The sequence below is a fragment of the Anolis sagrei genome, chromosome 1 (genome assembly GCF_037176765.1).
Source record: "Anolis sagrei isolate rAnoSag1 chromosome 1, rAnoSag1.mat, whole genome shotgun sequence".
NCBI classification, from domain to species: Eukaryota; Metazoa; Chordata; class Lepidosauria; order Squamata; family Dactyloidae; genus Anolis; species Anolis sagrei.
In genome coordinates this window covers 199490765-199511785 of record NC_090021.1, presented here as the reverse complement: position 1 = coordinate 199511785, position 21021 = coordinate 199490765, and the positions used below count along the sequence as shown (strand labels likewise).

General features: G+C 38.8%; 1 protein-coding gene across 6 annotated transcripts in view; it reads left to right on the top strand.

Annotated features, from left to right (window-relative positions):
- SLC4A10 (solute carrier family 4 member 10) overlaps window positions 1–21021 on the top strand; it is a 199634-nt gene that overhangs the window by 53738 nt on the left and 124875 nt on the right. The window lies entirely within an intron of this gene.

The following is a 21021-nucleotide window of genomic DNA, read 5'->3' as shown; positions in this document are numbered from 1 at the left end:
ACTGTGTCAATAGCAGACTATTTCTGTGTGCTGCTCGGGGTGGAAAAAAAGAAATTGGAAGCACTATAATCAGCTTAAGCACTTGCATTGCAAATGGCGCTGAATTGCCAAAGGAAGGGGCTGTCGTTTGTGCATCATGCGTAACGTGTAAGGAGATTATATCTGAAAGTAGGCACAAATGTGTATGCTCTGGCAACAGTTTTGTATATCAACTTATCGGCTTCTGTCTTGTTTGCTGGACATTTCCATGGTAACCGATTAGGACAGGTTTTAAAGTGGAGAATAATATTGTGAACAACATTACTTATATTCATATAGGCTTCCATGTACAGCTGATGCTCAGTTTGCATAGCTAATGTTCAGATAGGTCTCGGAGGTGAACCCAGAAGGCCAAAGGTTTTTGAAAGCTCATCTATATTTATAATTCAGAAGGAGAGCTGTGTTGAGAAAGCACATTTCCTGGAACTGAAAATTAAAATGTGGATGTATATTGCTTCCTCAGCTACTTTTGTGGTCTGAAGCTATGGCTCACTTAGGAATCTGGTTTATTTTCAAGTCAATCATTTTTAATTAGAAATATATATTAAAGCAATATTTGGCTTGCTGCTGGTAACTATAATTGATATGTTTCCTAGAGCACTTATCCAGCTTATTTTTTGATTAACAGTAGGGGTGACAGACACATGCTTAATCTTGATTAGTTTTTAGAAGGGTTTCAGTGTTACTTTTCCAGTTGCTACAAAACCACATTTAATCTTTCTAGAATTGAATTTTGGAGAATTTTAATGCAAGGAGTACATTCTGTTTCTTGGCACCAAACTAGAATTCCTGTGAGTTCAGGTATACTAGTGTTTTATCAGGCTAGCTATGCTACCTCTTACCAAAATAAGGAGCATATCATTCTCTTATGACTCATAAAATCTTGTGTAGATCTGTCCTGGAGTTATTCTCAGGCCTTGGGAATAATATAAGCTTTTTAGCAATTGTTGTGAAAATGCATGTCTTTTTACTTACTTTACCCCCATCCCTGGCTGCCCATGTTGTCTGGCCCTAGTTGCCTTTCTTATCCTTAGTGACATCATCAAACATGATTTGATTATCTGTGTGGTGTAATGACATCACTACATCAACTGCATGATCCCTGATTGGTTTGGATTGGCCATTCAATGAATCTAGGAAGACAAGAATGTCATTGGGTACATCTGTACTGTAGAAATAATGCAGTGTGACACCACTTTTGCCATGGCTCAATATTATGGGAAAATGCTGCTGTAGTTTTACAAAGTCTTGAGACTTCTCTGCCAAGAGCTAGTGCCTCACCAAACTACATCTCCCAGGATCCCATAGCTCTGAGCCATGGCAATTAAAGTGGTGTCACACTGCATTAATTCTGCACTCATTGAATCTACAATAACACAGAACATGTTTGCAGAAGAACATACATTCACAAATGAGTAGTTTCTCAAGATCACTCCTCCCACTTTTCATCTGAGAAGTGAAAGAGGAAAAATTCCACCTCAGGTTTGATCCATTCAGATATGATCTTCTTAACACATCAAACATGGCAATCAGTTGTGTGCTTTTGTGTTTATACATTCCATTTTTGCTTTTCCACTCCATCTCTGACTAAGCAGAAAACTAAAGCTAGTTATTAATTAGCTTAAACTTGTTGTAGAATTCTGTTTTGAGAGCAAATCTTGGCTTTGCACAAACCATAGTTTCCCTAATTCAACCAATTGAGGGCAAATTAAAATTTCCTTGTCTATGGGAGGCAGATATTGCATATTAAGGGGGAAATATGAGTGCTGTGCTATGGGATGATCAAATAGAATACTTATCTGGATATATCAGCATTTGATAATTTAGCCCTACAGTCCTTAGATATGAAGCTTATGAACATTTCTTCAGTTCTGATACATGTAGATATCAGTGCTGGTAGATATGATGATAACCAACCTGAATCCCTTCAGGGAGATAGGGTGGGATATAAATGCAGTTTTAAAAATTATTATTATTATTATTATTATTATTATTATTATTATTTTCTGCTATTACTGTTGGCCAGTGTTTCTCACATTCTTCTCCTTCAGGTGTTTTGGACATCAGCTCCCAGAAATCCCAGCCAGTTTACCAGCTGTCAGGAATTGTGGGAGCTGAAGTTTAAAGCATCTGAAGAAGAAGAGTTTGAGAAATATTGCAGTTGGCTATGGAAAATATTGGAATGAGTTTACAGTGGGAGGAAATGGGATAGTGTTACAGCTTTAACATTAACACAGAGATTAACATTAATGTTGACAAAAGTCAAGAGTTTTGGACCTTTTGTCCAGGCATCAGATTAAGGAAACCTCTGGAAAGTAGTTTCCCTAAATGTATTTATGTAGAAGATAGCTTGCTTTATAGTTAATTTGATTTATAATGGAGAGATTGGTTTTGACAGGAAATGACAATAGAACAGTGACTACAAGTTTATTTGCAGATAATAAAAAGTCCCTGTTCTCAATCTAGTGTTACCACTTAGAGAGAAGGTTTCAAAACACTGAATACTGTTCAATAAAGTATTGAGGAAGAAGATAATAAATCTACTGCCTATGATGAGTTGGGCTTGAAGATGAGCAGTATATAGAATTTACTTTTGTTTTGTTTTAAGCTTTGTAATTTACAGAAAAACTGAAGGAACTGCTGGTTGACTACAGAGGTGAACTGTGAGACCCAATTAAACTAGAGGCACTGAATCAATGTGATTTACATACATTTTGCTTTACCAAATTTATATTGATTCACTAGCTATGTTCTCATTAAGGCTAACCATTTGGTTTAAACTTCTATCTTTCTGTTATAAAGTCTACACATGGGGGATAGGGCTCTTGGACAAGATGCAATCAGAAGCAGAGTTTTGAAAAATATTTTTGCCATTGGCGAATGGGTTCTTTTGGGCATTGTTATCCAAAGAAGTAACATTTCCAAATTGGTCTCAGTAGATATAATCAGGCACTGGCAACTTCCAGTCAGTGGGACAGTGAAACTCTTCTGGCTTTTAGTCTAAACTTTAAAGGAGCTATCTTTTTTTTCATGTGAGGAGTGACTTGAGAAACTGCAAGTTGCTTCTGTTGTGAGAGAATTGGCAGTCTGCAAGGACGTTGTCCAGGGGATGGCCAGATGTTTTACCCTCCCGTGGGAAGCTTCTCTCATGTCCCTGCATGGGAAGCCGGGGCTTCCCGGATTCGAACCTCTAACCTTTCTGTCATTAGTTCAACTGGCACAAGGGTTTAACCCATTGCGCCACCTGGGGCTCCTGAAGTGCTACATCTGTTTGAAGAATAGGTTTAAATACTTTGGATAGATCCTTTAAAGGTTAGATTACAACTGGGGCTGGATTCCCTGTCCAATGATATAGGAGCAACCATCTACCATGCATTGCTTCTGTATCTATTCATTGGTTTACCTCCATGCAAGCATGGACACTGATCACTAATAGGCTGCCGTTCCTTCGCTTTGCTCTTCTTGTTGCTTGCACTCTTAGAGAGAGAGAGATTTGAAGATTTCTCAGCAGTGAGGAAATCCAGTGCTGGAGGAGCTATGCTGGAGAGAGGGTGCCTTTAACAATCCGTTCCAATTTTTCCCAGTATAATGCAGCCATCTGGGTAGTGACTGATTTGCATTGGGACCTTTTTGAAGCAATGGGATTTTGGGGGATCTCCATGAGGTAATATGAAAATTAAACTGTTAAAGTATAATTCAATATGCGGTTGTGATTCTGTATTACAACAGTCAGAGTTGACGGTTGTGATACAGAATCATAACTCAAATTTGGAAGGAATGAAACTGGAATGGTCGAAAAATGACATACAAAACATTCACATCTGTCACCTGCCATATGTTGCTCATGTTAATGTTTGGTTGGCACACCTGAAAAACAGTTGGGAAAGGTTTGGAAAGGAGAAACCAAATGATAAAATTCCCCTGTGAGAACTGCAGAAACAGTTCTCCCTCTTCCTTTCAGTAATCACAACCCTTGTCAACATACCTGGGCTTAGAGAACTGGGTTTCTAGGTAAGAAGTAGCAACTTGATTTCTCACTCTTTTCTGCATAGGTCATCTCTACAAAACACCATGGAGCAGACAGGGGTTTTTTTTTACAACTAGTTTTTGGTCGTGTCAGGAGCATCCTGTTGTGAGAGAATTGGCCGTCTGCAAGGACGTTGCCCAGGGGACGCCCGGATGATTTTTGATGTTTTATCATCCTTATGGGAGGCTTCTCTCATGTCCCTGCATGAGGAGCTGAAGCTGATAGAGGGAGCTCATCCGCCTCTCCCCGGATTTGAACCTGTGACCTGTCGGTCTTCAGTCCTGCTGGCACAGGGGTTTAACCCACTGCGCCACCGGGGGCTCCTTTACAACTAGTGAAACACAATGATACTGTAATTGTTCAAATCAGCATGTGTGTCCCTTCTCCCCACTTGCATCCTGCTGGATGAAACCATCCCACCAATAGTTATATGCTCAGTAGTTTCTAATGGTGCCCCCAGTGGTGCAGTGGGTTAAACCCTTGTGCCGGCAGGACTGAAAACCGACAGGTCACAGCTTCAAATCCGGGGAGAGGCATATGAGCTCCCTCTATCAGCTCCAGCTCCTCATGCGGGGACATGATAGAAGCCTCCCACAAGGATGATAAAAACATCAAATCATCTGGGCGTCCCTTGGGCAACGTCCTTGCAGACAGTCAATTCTCTCATACCAGAAGCAACTTGCAATTTCTCAAGTCACTCCTGACACGAAAAAAAAAAGTAGTTTCTAATTTTTCTCTTTCTTATAGCTTTACTGCCATTATAAGTGAGGGATTTAAGTTGCATATTGCATAATAAAAAACTGAAACCATAAACAGTGGTTGCTCCTTGAAGACTTTTGTATTTAACTGGATAGATGTCTTGATTGTAGAGATCTTTTTGTTGTTATTGCTGAATTTTGTTCAACAACATTCGATATTTATGATACAAGAGAAAGCATGATGCTTTCTGCTATCATTGGTCTTAACAGTGAAGTGATTAAGGTAATGGTTTCTTTTTTGAAAAAGCAGGTTTAACTCTAATGGCCATTAGGTACATTCCAAAATCTACATGAGGTTGGTATCTAATTAAGTGAAACCAAAAGGATATACAATTTGTGCAAGCTTTCAACAAATGAAGGATCAAGACAAAAACAGAACCTGAACATTAGGAAGAACTTCCTAACTGTGAGAGCTGTTCAGCAGTGGAACTCTCTGCCCCAGAGTATGGTGGAGGTTCCTTGTTTGGAGACTCTTAAGCAGAGGCTGGATGACCATCTGTTGGGGATGCTTTGAATGCAATTTTCCTGCTTCTTGGTAGGGACTGGATGGCCCTCAGTGTCTCTTCCAACTCTATGATTCTTTGAAAAAGAATGACTCCCCTACTGCTTGAATCATTCTTCCCACTGTCATCTTTGTTTCTTCATCTTGCTCCAAATCAAAAGCATTGTGATCCAACTCGCAGCCGTGGAAGCAGCCTTCAGAATATGTCATGGCAGGCTGAATCACAGGGTTATTGGATCAAGCCAACAGGCATAAATTAATATCTCTACATCCAGTGCAGAATTTGGAAAAGTAAAAGGGTTGCAAATGACCAACTTATAATTCTGTGTGTTGTGGGTTGATTCCTTTCCTTTTGCTGTCTACTATTTTTTAGATGAAAAACCTGTTTGTTTTGAAAAAAACCTGGTCTATCTAAAATGTCTGTTGAAAGTGATTTTGCAGATCATTAGATATGGTTACTCACTACACCTCTTAATCATTACAGTAATGATCTTTCTTGACTTTAGGTGGGATATAAATATTTTAAATACTTATTTTGAATTTTCCTGTTTCCCTGGAAGTAACCACCACTAACTAACTATGTATGTCATCTGTCACTGATTACTTCTAGAGTCTGACTCAATGTTTTGTTGAAATGCGGAATATGCTGCTCCATATGAAGTGTGCTTGTGTGGGTGCTGGGAATGGAAAAAGAGAAAGGTTATGAGAGACATTTTGAACAGAATCATTAGTGAAAAAAGCTGCCAACTGAAGCCAGAAAGTTGGTACAAAAGAGGTGAAGCTCTCAAGAAATGATGCTAACATCATTCTCCTATGCCATTTGGGATGTATCTCATATAGATGTATATATCATTTAATTCTGTGGGACTTCCAGGTAATATTTATCTATTAGATTGGGATTCTGCCCTTATTCATAGGAGCCCAGGACATCCAGCAATCTATGTAATAACATAGGTTACCTGCAATTCGAAGGCCCCTTCCACACAGCTGAATAATCTGCTTTGAACTGGGATATATGGCAGTGTGGACTCAGATAACCCAATTCAAAGTAGATATTGTGGGATTTTGTGCCTTGATATTTTGGGTTATATGGCTGTGTGGAAGGGCTTTTAGTTTAAACTTGAGTACGGCTGTTGAATCAATTATCTTACAATTGGTTGGTTTACAACAGGCATCAAATGGTTGCCGGTTGTACGCTACCCTGTTGTACGCTACCTTGGGGTGAATAGGATGGGATACAATTATTATTATTATTATTAATAATAATAATTACAGTAGTTATATTCCACCCTTCTCACCCCGCAGGGGACTCAGGGTGGATTACAATGTACACATATATGGCAAACATTCAATGCCAAAGACACACAACAGATATAGACAGACAGTCAGAGGGTATTTAACTTTTCTGGCCACCAGGGGAGCTGCCGCTTTCATTATCCATCTGCGACACTGATGAAGTACTTCTGCAGTCCCCGCATGCTTTGCTGGAATGCTTTGCTGGAGTCTTTTTTATGGCCTCGTAAATTAGTTAAATTGGCGTCCCCACACATAGGTAGTTGTCACATTGCCAGGGCTCTACCTTATTTAGGTAGAGATTAACCAAACTCGTAGTTTTATCAAACAGTTTAATTAAAACAGCATTTACTTGCTGGCTGTTTTAATAGGCCAAAATAGAAAACACAAAGATAGCACTCAGCTACAGAATAAACTAAGACTGATAGCAAAAATAACTTCATAGTCAAAAAGGTCCAGTCCAGTGGTCAAACGCCGAGAGTTCAATAACAGAGTCCAGGGATCAAGAGTCTATACCATAGTCAAAAGCCAGTCCAAAGGTTCGAGGTTCCAGGGTTCCAGTATTACAGGAGACAGGTCAGGATACTCTTTGAATAAATTTTATTAAGTTTTATTGGATACAGCGAAAGAGGGGGAATATTGTCAAGAAGATAGTAAAGTAGGAAATTGATAGTGAAAGGAGACTAAATACAAATGAACGATTAGAAAAATATGTGCAAGAGAAAAAAGAAAATACCCAAAAATACCAGAAAAATCCAAAAATATGAGAAAAAACAAAAAACAAACAAAAAAACACAAAAAGGACTTCCTTCTGATTCTGTCCGTATACGTTCTATTTAGTGTCTAATATTATATTTTCTTCTTTCCAGTTTGTTGTTACCTCAGTTCCATTAAATAATTTTGTACCCACTTCCAATATACTTGTCTATTATTGACCAGTTTGTCTGTCTAATTGGGTTACCAGTATTTTTTTTTGAGTAAAAAAGTTAGTTTGTCCATGTCTTTAATTTTGTTTATCTTCTTTATCCACTCAAATTTGTCTGGTACTTCTTTCTGCTTCCAAAGTTTTGCAAAAACCATCCTGGCAGCTGTTGTGAGGTACATAAATAAAATATCTTCGTTGGGGTCGAGAGTTATTTCCATGTCTGTAATTCCGAGAAGGTAGTATTCTGCTTTTCTCGGAAATTTTTTATTAAAAATTAGCTGCATTTCTTTGTGAATGTATTTCCAATACTTCTGGGTGACTGGGCATGTCCACCATAAATGAAAAAAACTACCATCCTGTTCTGCGCATTTCCAGCAGGCTTTCGATGTTCCATTGTACATGTGGTGCAATTTGACAGGGGTCATGTACCACCTATGGAACATTTTCCACCAGTTCTCTTTTAGGTCCATTGCGTAGGAGTATTTAAGCTTTTTGTTCCACATTATTTCCCAGTCGCATAATGCTATGGGTTTTTTAAAGTTCTCGGCCCATTTAATCATACAATTTTTTATTGCTTCTGTCTCCGTTGACCATTCAAGTAGCTTATCGTATAATTTTGTTATGCATTTCGTTTCCGTTTCCATAAACTTATCCCAGAACACTTCTTTTATTTGAAAACCTTGCCTTTTATCGAGATTATATTGTTCTTTTATTTGTAAGTAATTCAACCAGGAGATTTTAGGAAAGGTTTGTTTTAATTCTTCGTGTGGCTTCAATTCCATTGAGCCCTTCCTCAGAAGGTCCTTATATGTCGGCCAGGTTGTCCAGCCCAGCAGCCTTCTCTGTTTAGCCTCCGTAGAGGAAATCCAAAGCGGTGTGCTTGAATATAAGTATTTTTTATATCTGTCCCAGGTTCTGATGAGAGAAGAACGGACAAAGTGATTACCAAAATTCCTTTCCTTTTGCTCTCTTTCATACCAAATGTATGCGTGCCACCCCACCCGAAGGTCGTGGCCTTCCAAAGTTAACAGATTTTCTTTTTTCAGTGCGGCCCAGTCTTTTGTCCATATCAACGCACACGCATCATGGTATAGCCTGAGATCAGGAAGACCCAGGCCTCCTCTATTTTTTTTATCTATTAATACTTGGTAATTAATTCTTGACTTTTTCCCCTTCCAAATAAATTTTAGTAGGTCTTTTGTCCAGTTTTTAAATGTCTTAATATTCCTAATTATAGGTAGATTTTGGAACAAATACAATAGCTTGGGGAGGACTGACATCTTGATTAATGCAATTCTTCCCATGAGTGAGAGGTTGAAATGTTTCCATCTCTCCAAGTCTTTTTTGATGTCTTTCCATAATTTTTCGTAGTTATTGGACAGGAGCTGACCATTTTTAGGAGTTATCCAGATGCCTAAATATTTAATTTTATTAACAATTTGGAGGCCCGTAATTCTTTTCAGTTCTTCTTGTTTTTCTTTGGCCATATTCTTAGTTAAAATGGTGGTTTTATGTTTATTTAATTTGAAGCCTGCCAGTCTTCCGAATTCCTCTATAGTAATGAGCCATTTTTTAATATTTTCACATGGTTCCTCAATTATTCCACTTATGTCATCCGCATAAGCTCTGGCCTTGTATTCCTGTCTTCCTATTTTGACTCCTTTTTCAGGATACTGAAAATCCAACAGACCTGGGGGAAAAACCAGCAACATCCACCATCAAAATGCAACAGATACTTTTCTCCCAAAAATCAGTCTCAAGGTTAGCTCCTTGAATCCAGTAACACCCAGCTGCAACCCATCTCCTGCACACCTCCATCTCTAATTGCTTTCACCTATTAACTCCCACTTACAGATTACCAAACCCCCTAGAACTAATACATTAACCCTTCAATCACCAATGATCAACTGCAGAACATATGACAGTAGTACCTAATTTTCCTACTTGACAGATGCAACTGTCTTTTGGGTTGCAAAGGTCAACAACAAGCTGCACAGTTGGTCGGAAGCTCACTCCGACCTGGGCTGGCTTCGAACTCATGACCTTTTGGTCAGAAGTGATCTTAATGCAGCGGACACTCAGCCAGCTGCACCACAGTCCCGGAGCTAAATAAATAAATAAATATTGAGTTCTCATTCATTCAGTGATTCTATTTTAGCGGCAAGTAATAACAGGATTTAGACTACAGTTCTAAACTCACAAATTAGATTGAAAAATAAGAGAAACAAGAATGAAACTCACCAGCAGTATAAATCAATGCTCTGAAGACCCTTAAAAAGGTTCAAGTAGAAGCATGAATGACAATCATGAGGGGTCAACTGAACCTGTACTATCCCTTTCCCCTGAAAATAATACCTATCCTGAAAATAAACCATAGCATGATTTCTTAGGATTTTGAGGATGCTTGAAATATAAGCCTACTTAAAAAATAAGCCCTGGTCACAGTTAATAAAAATGTTAATTTGGAAAAATAAGACACCCACTAAGGGCCTTTCCACAGTCCTATATCCTAGAATATCAAGGCAGAAAATCCCACAATATCTGCTTTGAACTGAATTATCTGAGTCCACACTCAGGTAATGTGGGATTTTCTGCCTTGATATTTTGGGATATTGGACTGTGTGGAAGGGCCCTTAAAATAAGCCCAACACATCTTCTGGAGCATCAGTTAACATAAGACCCTGTCTTATTTTCCGGGAAACAGGATAGCATGAAAGCCTTTAGGATTACACCTCTTTAAAATGCTTTCTGCTTTCACTATGTCTTGCAGATCCCTTTCTGCTACTTGCACCTGTATCTGCCTTGATCTTCATCTATACAAGAGGTTGCCATCCAGATGGTATTGAGTAGCAGAACATTCCTCAGCTAAAGCTGTGGAGAGCTGCAGTTCAATGCTGTCATAGAGTTGCATACATGATAGGAAATGTTTATCACTTTGCAACAGATGAAATTGAAGTATTTGTTCATGTTCAACTTTGTCTGCAGAACCCCTGGACAGGACTTATCTCTGAATCCTTTGTGTGGCTCCTCTTTCAGATTGCATCTTGGGACTCTTATATTTTCATTGGGTCCTGTATCTGGCAAATCGTTCACTCACTTGAATGTCAAACTCAGTTCCATTTCATCAGTCCAGCTATAGTAATATGTTATTGACATTCACATCAGCAGTTCTTTTTTTTTTTTAAGACAAAATGAAGATTCAATAAAGAACCCTTGGCAGCAGCAGCAATTTACTATGTAAATGGAGTTTGGAAAGCATGCATTTGCAATTCTTGTTTTCTATGCATAAAGAGAGAAAATAGGAAATCACAAAGAGCAGACATGTTGGCCATAAGAAAAAACTCAGGGCCCTTCCACACAACCATATAACCCAGAATATCGAGGCAGAAAATCGCACTATATCTGCTTTGAATTGGAATAAATGACAGTGTGGACTCAGATAACCCAGTTCAAAGCAGATATTTGGGATTTTCTGCCTTGATATTCTGGGTTATATGGCTGTGTGGAAGGGCCCCCAGAGTCAGGATAATCTTCTGTTTGGAGAACTCTCTTTCCATTGGACATGTTTACATTGCGACCAGGTGTTTCTCTATACTGTGAAGTTTTTGGCCATGCTTTAACTGTCATGGCTTCATTTTATGAAAACTTGAGACTTATCATTTTGAGAGGGATTTTGCATTTTCTGCCTGAGGGGCTTTAGTGGATGAAGTACTGGAAAATTATTTTTTATATCATTAACATAAATATTTTATATATATCCAATGAAACATAGAGTGAAAACCCCTTAAGACTACAACATTTTTAGACAACAGTGAAAGCAGAAAAATCTAACATAACTGATACGGGGATAGACAAGTGACTTTCAACTTCCCAACTGGGGGTAATAATTATCAAATACAACTACTTCCATTGAATAATTATCTTAATAACAGAACATCCTAGCATTCTTCAAGTCCTAATTACTGCCAGCCTTTTCCAATATTGTTTCAAGTAAGCAATCACTAAGTCCCAATCTTTTTTAAAAAGACAATGATTTATGAGTTGCTGTGAGTTTTCCGGCCTGTATGGCCATGTTCCAGAAGCATTCTCACCTGATGCTTCACCCACATCTATGGCAGGCATTCTCAGAGATTGGGAGGTCTGTTGAAATTAGGCAAGTGTGGTTTATATATTTGTGGAATAATGTCCAGGGTGGTAGAAAGAACTCTTGTCTGTTGGAGGCAAGTGTGAATGCTGCAATTGGCAAACTTGATTAGCATTGAATGACCTTGCAGCTTCAAAGCCTGCCTGCTTCCTGCCTGAGGGAATCCTTTGTCAGGAGGTGATTAGCTGGCCCTGATTGTTTCCTGTCTGGAATTCCCCTATTTTTGAGTGTTGCTCTTCATTTACTGTCCTGATTCCAGAGCGGTTTTTTTAAATACTGGTTGCCAGATTTTGTTCATTTTCATGGTTGAAAATGTCCACATGCTTGTGGATTTCAGTGGCTTTTCTGTGCAGTCTGACATGGTGGTTGTTAGAGTGGTCCAGCATTTCTGTGTTCTCAAATAATATGCTGTGTCCAGATTGGTTCATCAAGTGCTCTGCTATGGCTGACTCATGTTTAATCAAAACCACCAGTTTGTCCATCTTTGCTAAATTGGAAAGTTTTTATCAAGCAGACATCTTGTAATGGAACAGTTTGCCATTTCTGGTAGTACAGTAGTCTAGTGGCCATGATCATGTATTAGATGACTCTCCCACATGTGTTCTCAATCTGTTCTTCCATCATCCCCAGCAAGAAAACTTGAGGTGTCAGTTGAAAGTTATATTCTCTAAACATTGCCCTAGAAATATCTAAGTACTGTACTGCAATAAAGTTGATAGACCCTAGGGTTCCACGGGATGGTGATAAATGTGAGTGTCTAGTGGCAAACTCCAAGCTTTCATGCCAGACAGCCCAGGTTCTAGGAAAGAGATAGCTTGCAATTAATCTGGAGACAATTGAGTCAGGATGTAGCAGATGCTTTAATAGGCTACACACCAATTCAGCCTATTTCACAGTGGCTTCCTTAGAAATAGGAATGATGCTTCTTTCTGAATTTCAATCAGGAGAGATAGGGTTCAGATTATGGTTGTTATGAGAAAGCCTTGGGCAAATTGTTGCCTCTCATCCCTAGTTATACATTATTAAAGGGAACGATATAGATCTCTTCCCAACGGTGTTATGATAAGAACAGAGCAAAACACCTTTTCAAGTGAAAGTGTTATGTGGATAATGCTTAGAAGTCAAGGCTAGGACAACACTCATCACTTGTGAAAAATCTAGTGCAGAAACGTCACGATTTTTGAACTAGAATAAGCTGCACAAAGTTGCATTCTCCTTTTATAGTCAGAGCATTTTAATTTGAAATTAAGATAGCCTGGAGTGCATGACTCATACCAGTTTATTTTTAAACTGTAGCTTGTTCTACAGGCACTGAGATTCCCTCCAGTATATGAACTTGTGCATGGAGAAATTGAGAAAAAAAAGCCCCAAACAGTTCTTGGGTAAGAGCCTAAATTTATTTCCCTGGGAGTAATGTCCAGTTCATATTAGGCCTTATGTCCATGTAAGGCAAGCATTAATACGAGTGTGTTACACTTATGTCATTGCAATGGACAAAGAGATAAATAAGCTAGTTGTGACTAGCTGAGTTTTCTGAAAATAGGATATAAAATTTTAAAAAAAAAACCTTTTGGAAAAACTAGTGGTTGCTTCTGTCATTTTCCAGTTTCGCTATCTTTAAAACCTAAGTTCATTTTTAAAGTATTTGTCATTCTAGGTGTTTTTGGTGGTGCTAGTTTCATTTTATGTGCACACACACACACACACAAAGAGACATGTATTGAACACTATCCAGTTTTCGAGCCTTAAATAAAATATGAAAGCCAATGCATGTAAGAGATCATCCTGGAAATATGGCATTCTGGTCCAACTATTTGTTTTTCTCTAAGGACGTTATTTGTGACAGTTCACACATGCAATATTTACTTGGCTCACTTAGTTGATATCTTCTAAATGTACTGAACATCCTAGTACCTCAATGTGTGCAACTCCGTATTGGGACAGTAGATGTGCTATGAGTTTAACCCCAAATGTTAGGAGACTCTGGTGGTACAATGGGTTAAACGCTTGTGAACCGGCAGGACTGCTGACTGAAAGGTTGGCATTTCGAATCCAGAGGGTGGGGAGAGCTCCCATCTGTTAGCTCCAGCTTCTCATGCAGGGACATGAGAGAAGCCTCCCACAAGGATGGTAAAACATCCAGGCATCCTCTGGGCAACGTCCTTGCAGACAGCCAATTCTCTCACACCAGAAGGGACTTGTGGTTTCTCAAGTTGCTTCTGACACAACCCTCCTACAAATGTTAAAGGAGCCATCCAGAGTGCTGAACCCTTTCACCAAATCAGTTCAATACCATAGTTAATTGTAATAAAGTTTGCTTCTGGAATAAAGACTGGTAGATCCTCTGCTTCCAATGTCTTGGCCAGTTGTAGAAAGCAAATATGATCAGTAATATTTAGTAGTCGGAAAAGTGGGTGGGTTTGTTATCTTCCTTGGCTTCCAATTACTTGTTTATAATCACTGCAAATATTGGTATAAATCAAGGATTGGCTGTTGAGGACCTTCAGATATTTTTGAACTTGAATTCCTGCAACCCTGCAATGGTTTCTGTTCTGGCATGGACTTATAAGAACAATAGGTCATAAGCATATGGAGAGCAACAGATGGGATGTAAATGGTGGTTCTTTCTGAATTGTAACAAGAAGAGGATGGCCAGCAAAAAAAAAAATATCTCTGATTTCAAAGCAAAAATTGTTACAGCTTGCAGTTCATGGTCTTAGGAAAGATCAAAGGGTTAGGTTAAAGTGGATTGTCCCATCATGAAAAAGATAGGATCTAGAAATGAATCGGTAATCAATTTATTGTTAGAGATACCTTCAATATTTAAAATATAAATTCAGCACTTCCCTCCCTACAGCTATGCCTTTTTCTCGTTTGTCAATTAGGAAAATAGAGAGACAATATCCTTCCTAGCTTGGAGTGCCAAATTTTAACTTTACTCTTCAGTACTTTTTTAAAAAAAATATATTGACATAGTTGCATGTTATGTATGAATAGCAATGTGCAGTCATGATTGTAGCTGGGGCTGCAGCTAATTTTCCATTGCATAAAAATGGCAGTTTTATTCTGAGAACTTGATAAAGAGAGCATGTTATGGATTCAGGACAACTATTTTGGAATGAAAGCCTGACTAAAATTATTGAGAATGAAGCCTGGGGTTGTGCCAGAATATATCACCAAGAGGGAATAATCTTCATGGTGACCTTTCCATCTAATTGAACAAATCTGTGTCTTAGTGTTATTGATGCTGGTGGGTCTTTACCTGTGGTGGCTCCTGAGAGGTTCTTGGTGTCTGAGCAAACTGCCTCCTAGCAGGATCAGGTCATTGAGCCAGCACTTTTCTCTCGGGGATTTCATGCTGTTGTGTCCTGCTTTGTGTCAGCTTGCATCAGGGAGAAGGCTGGCTGGGTAGTCAAGCCTCTGCTTACTGGCAGAGCCAGCACAAAAAAGAATGATGCCAACAGGCAGTTCCTCCTTTCTGTGAGTCATTTTGGAAGCCAATGAAATGAAGGACTGTGCCTTTTGTTGGAGAGAAGAAGAGAGACATTGTTTCTTCCTCTTTTTTGTTTACCTGTCTGCCAGTTGCCAGTTGTAAAATCTGGAGTTATTGTTTTCCTAGGAGATAAAGTGCTATTGATGATGAGGCTGAAGTAAAGGGAGGAAACAGGGAGCAAAGGGAAGAAAAAGGAGGCATGAGTGTGTGCTTGTGTGGATGCTGTTATGCCATTGTAGAAAAGGGACATACAAGCAGAGATTGATTTATTCCATAACCAGCTCCTGCAGTGGTAGCTGGTGGCGTCAATATCAATATGAACTTAAAAGGAGTTATCCAGGGTGCTGAACCTTTTTTCAGGTTATAGCAGATTAATCAATACACTGATCTGGAGCTGTCAGTGATCACTACTTCAAGTCCCATTCAGCAAGTCTTTATAACTCTGCCAACAGGCCCCCAGGTTGCAAATGCTTCTGCTGATACATAGAATAGGAATGGCACTAAGTATTTGATCCTGACTAAGTGTGCTGTTCTGGCTTGTATTACTCAAATGCAGTTAGATGAAACTGGGGAGAGCAATTTTAACTGTTTATTTTTAATAAAATTAATATTTATTTTTATTTTAATGTTTGTATATTTTTGAGTTTCAAATTGTATTGAACTGACTGTATTTTAAGCCACTTTGAGACTCATTTGTAGAGAAAAATGTGATATAAGTAAACATAACAACAACTCCTGTATTTGCTTTCTCTGTGGTGGAAGAGATGGAGGGAAAGAGAACCAAGTATGAGACCAAGTATGTGTGTGTTTGCCTCTCTTCATCCCCAGCTTTAAAAAGCAGAAAAGGGAACCAGTCATGTGTGTAAGGGTAAGAGATCATCATTTTACAACAAGGCATTGTTCTGTTATGCTTCAAAACTTTTTAAATTAGTTGAGTTATAAAGAACATGGGATTCTTTGTCACAACAGCTTTATTGGCCAATAGTCTCTTCTTGGGCACAATTCGAACCTGTAAAACCATATGTACTGTAATTTGGAATATTTGACTATGTTATGTGGAGGATTGCCATATTTCTTTTATTGTAAAGTGCCATCAGTTGTAATTTTAGTGCCACCACTAACAAAAATACATAAGGCACACCTGCGATTCTAAGATGCATGCCATTTTTAGAGATATTTATATAGGAATAATGTGCTGGTTTTGACCTACAAAACCCTATACGGTTCTGGCCCAGTGTATCTGTCCGAACGGATCTCCCTCTACATCCCACCCCAGAGTCTAAGATCTTCTGAGGAGGCCCTGCTCTCGACCCCACCTCTATCACAAGTGAGATTGGCGGGGACGAGGAGCAGGGCCTTCTCGGTGGTGGCCCCCCGTCTGTGGAATTCACTCCCTGGGGAAATTAGATCTGTAACATCGCTCCTTTCCTTTAGGAAAAAACTAAAGACATGGATCTGGGACCAGGCATTCAGACAAGCGGGCAGATAAAGAAAGAACTTTGACGATGATTAGGAAATTATTAATGAATTAGATCTATGGAAATCCGAAAGACGAAACGCTGATCATGAGAATAGTTTTTATATGATGTGTTATGTACTGGTTGTTTGATTGTTTTAATTGTGATAACTGCTTTTAACTATGGTTTTGTATATTATGTGTAATTTGTATAGGCATCGAATTGTGCCTTTTCTGTAAGCTGCCCTGAGTCCTCCTTCGGGGGTTGAGAAGGGCGAGGTAAAAGTACCCTAAATAAATAAATAAATAAATAAATAAATAATGTGTGTCTTTAATTGAAGAAATACAGTACTTCCTACCATTTTGGTTGCCCAAGTTTCAAGTTCTGCAAGGAGGTCCTTGTCTCAGGTCAGCTCCCCTTGAACATACATTTGGTAGGGATGCAATAGCCCTGGACCTTTATGCTGGTCTGGGGTGTTCTACCAAAGGACAAGACCAGGATGGTCCCTTTTCTGTTGTTTTACTGGAAGGCAAATTCAAAGAAGACTTTGACATTTGAAATAGTTCACAACTACTGAATTTGTCTCTTTCTATTGATGCCTTTTCAGTTATAGGTTACATTATACACACACACACATACACACACACAGAGTCCCTGAGTTACAAACATCCAACTAACAAACACCTTGAGTCGCCTTCAAGCTGAGAAAGGCAGGATAGAAATATCGCAAATAAATAAATAAGGGGGGGGGGAGTGAGGCAACAGGAAGTGAGATAAACTTACCCCTAGGAAGGGGAACTCACTCGTGAAAGAGTTATCATGGGAAGAAAGCGGTGTCTCCACTGAAGCTTTATCACCAATACTTGTTTCCAAAACACGCCAAACTTTTCAAAATCCAATTATCCCAGGTAGAGGAATGTGAGGTGAAATTTTCTGAACAGGAGCAAAGACAGCAAAACAAATGGTCCAAGGGTGTTATCCTTTACCTATGCTAGCCAGAGCTAATACATGTATACATTTTTGGAGTTAAACTTAAAAATGTACATGTTCCAACTTACATGCAAATTAAACTTAAGAACAAACCTACATAACCTTTTCTGGAGACTGCCTGTATGTGTGTGTGCATCTCAACTTTACTGGTTGTATACTTTGGTTGGTATTTTTTGTTTTGCTGGAAAAGTGAGGCATTACATGAATAAGTGGAAAAAGAATGAAAGCTGTAACTCTAGAAAAGCCAAACTATCCCTGAATTTGGCAAGTTCCTCTGTGTGGGCAAAGAATGCTGACTCATATAGAGGAGGAAAACCTGCTGGTGTCCCAGCAATCTTCCCTGTTTCCTCCTTCTAATGCCTATGGAAGATTATTCATGATGAGACAGAGAACTCAAAAATAAACAACAGAAGGAGAAAGCTGGCTTATGAGGATGACTTTCAGCCTCTTCAGTTTTCTTTGCTTTGAAAGATGATGCTTTCAACTTTTTTTTGAAGAGGCAGATCTGCAATGCTGTCTGTATGGTAAGCGTAATATGGAGCCCAGCTCATTCCTTCACTTATTTGAACAAAACTTTTTGATAAGTTTGGCAAGGATCACAGCCTTTCATGTATTTATTATCAAGATGATGACAATGGCAAGCATAGAAAGAAATACTTACTTTGAATGAATTTAAATACTTGTTTCTTCTTTATAATAACACAAACGAAAACTTACATATAAAATATTAGCTGTAATATGGGAGAATGATCCTTTCAGTAAAAATGGACACAATTGAGTAAAACAGTAATCAAATTATATCATTAAAACTGTAGCAACCAGAGATGGTTAGCAGCTCCATTAGTTTGAATAAATGAATCTATAGTAGATTTACTCAATAGCTGCAGCAATTATGGAAGCTGTCCAAGGTGCTGAACCACACAGCCAAATTAGGTTCAGCACCTTGGAGAGCTCCTGAAAAACAGAGCCAACATGGATTCATCACCTGAGCCACTGACAAACCTGTATATAGTAACAGAACACTAATGACATATTATTAGAATAATATGTATGTACATGCTGGGATTTAACATTCTTAAGAGGCTGCTTAAAAATGGGGGTGGGGTGGGGATCCAGAGGAGTTTCCCAAAGCCTGGAATGCTCCATGCTTACAATGTAGGCCACAAGAGATAGAATACAACTTTATAATACAAAAAAATATGGCCTTCAAAATGTGGAGAAGCAGAGGAGATAAACAAGGATACATAACATACAGTGAAAAATAGTGCATTTATACTTGTATAGCAATATAATTTGCTATTCTCCAGGCTAGAAAATCTGCTTCAGAGATGGGTTTGGAATAGAACTTATAAACTGTGCATGGTCATACTCTGAGGATTTTGTTTTTCCTTGAAGGAAAAAAACATAGACTTCATGCAGAGCCTTGGTTTTTAATAAAAGCTCCAGAGGGTTTCCAAAGATTAGTTTTGACTGGAGTAATAGGATTTACTCTCTTTTAACAATTCAGCTAACATTGAAGAAAATAAATAAAATGTGAAATCCCAGCTCACTTTTGATTGTCAAATATTCAGTAAACAAAGCCAGAAAATAAAAATTCTGTAACAGTATGTAAAAAAATGGAAAAAAAATCTGTTACTGGTTTGAAAGTGTTGTTTTCTGCTTAATTGTGTGGTACTCACTTTGAAAGTGTACTGCAGAAACTTTGTTTTTGTGGCTGCCTCAAACTATATTGAATTGTTTGAGACTCTCTGAGATATTAATTGAAAACAGCAAAATGTGCTGTAGGATGTCCCACAAAAACAAAGTTTTTGCATATTTTTATGATAGAACCAAATAGTAAAATCATGTTATACAGTGTAATGTTGCTTGTATGGGTTTTTGCACAGACATATCAACATGTCAGTATGTGATGGAGTTAAAGCATGCAAAAATGTAACAGACTATAAAATATATAGATTTAATGCTAACATTATATGTGATATGCCTGTAAATAGGTTGGGGTAGTTTTCCCCTTCGATGCAGATGTCTGGCTACGGCTGGCTAATAACCCGCATGTACTCCTCAAATACCCACCTGTATCCTCAGGAAACACAGATCTGGAACTTGAGCAGCAGGCCCATCACATAGGCTATGTATAGCTTCTTCTCCGGTGGCAGTCCACCTGGCTGGGCCCAGGCCCAGGCCCCTCTCAAGCCCACCACCAGCAAGGGCAAAGCCAGCTCCGGCCTCCTCCTTGTCCTTCTCCTCCTCCTCCTTTTTCCCTCCTCCTCCTGCACCCCCTCCATGGAAACTTGCCAACACTTAAAAAAAATAGTAGTTTCTATTTCTTTACATGTCCTGAGAGCATATATGGCCCATGTTACTAAAGAACTGTAACTACTATTACTATTTTAGGATAGATGACAGAAATCACAAGAGTTGTAGTTTGGTGAGACTACAACTCTTTGGAAGAGAAGGCTAAAGACCTTGTAAAACAAGAGTTCCAGTGATTCCATACCATGAACCATGACAGTTAAAGTGATATAAAACTGCATTAATTCTGTAGTGTAGGTGCATCCTGAGCTTCAGTGGATGGGAGTGGTCTCTGTTGCCAAGAAATCCTGGGCTGCACATGCATGTAGAAATGTTAGTTTCGCTCACAATTTCAGGTGGAAAGGATTGGAAAGAAGTAGGGTACCATTGTGCATACAATGCATTAATTTTTTTGTAAGGGAGATTTTTTTAAAAAGCCAGGCGAATTGTGGCTCCTTTCCTACCATATATTTTTTCAAGTTTCTGCCCTTGGAATGTGTTTGCCTTCTCATATAGCCATCCTGATTTACCAGCAGAGAAAAGTGTTGTTTAAATACAATGCAGCCTTAGTGCTTATTAGATACCAAGGCCCAGTAACCATGGAAACAACACTGAATGGGAATAAGATTTCGAACAAGATTGCTTACCCATGTGAACCAAACATTATTAGGGTTCTATAACCAAGTCATATTTGAATTTCATCAAGTTGAAACACAGTACTAGCCCTGTATTCATGAGGGATATATTCTTGGACTGCACATGGATAGATGAAACTGCAGATAGCAGTGAACCCCATTGAAAGAAAGGACTTCTGACACATGAATACAATAAAGGCCCCATTTACACTGACCACTTGTTGCAGTTTGAAGCTTTAAACTGCAATGGCCACATTAAACTCCCGCAAAAGTGAGCAAAATAAAGCTTTAGTGTGCATCACTGCTCTGTGGCTTGTATCATCACCACCCAGGCCTCAAATAGATTCCATGATTTCTTATGTACTCATCTGTACCACAAAAGCACTTTCTTAAATACCAGCTTGAAATAGTCAGTATAGATGGGTCCAGAGTTACATTGGAGAAGCTAGGAAATTCCTAGAGAAGA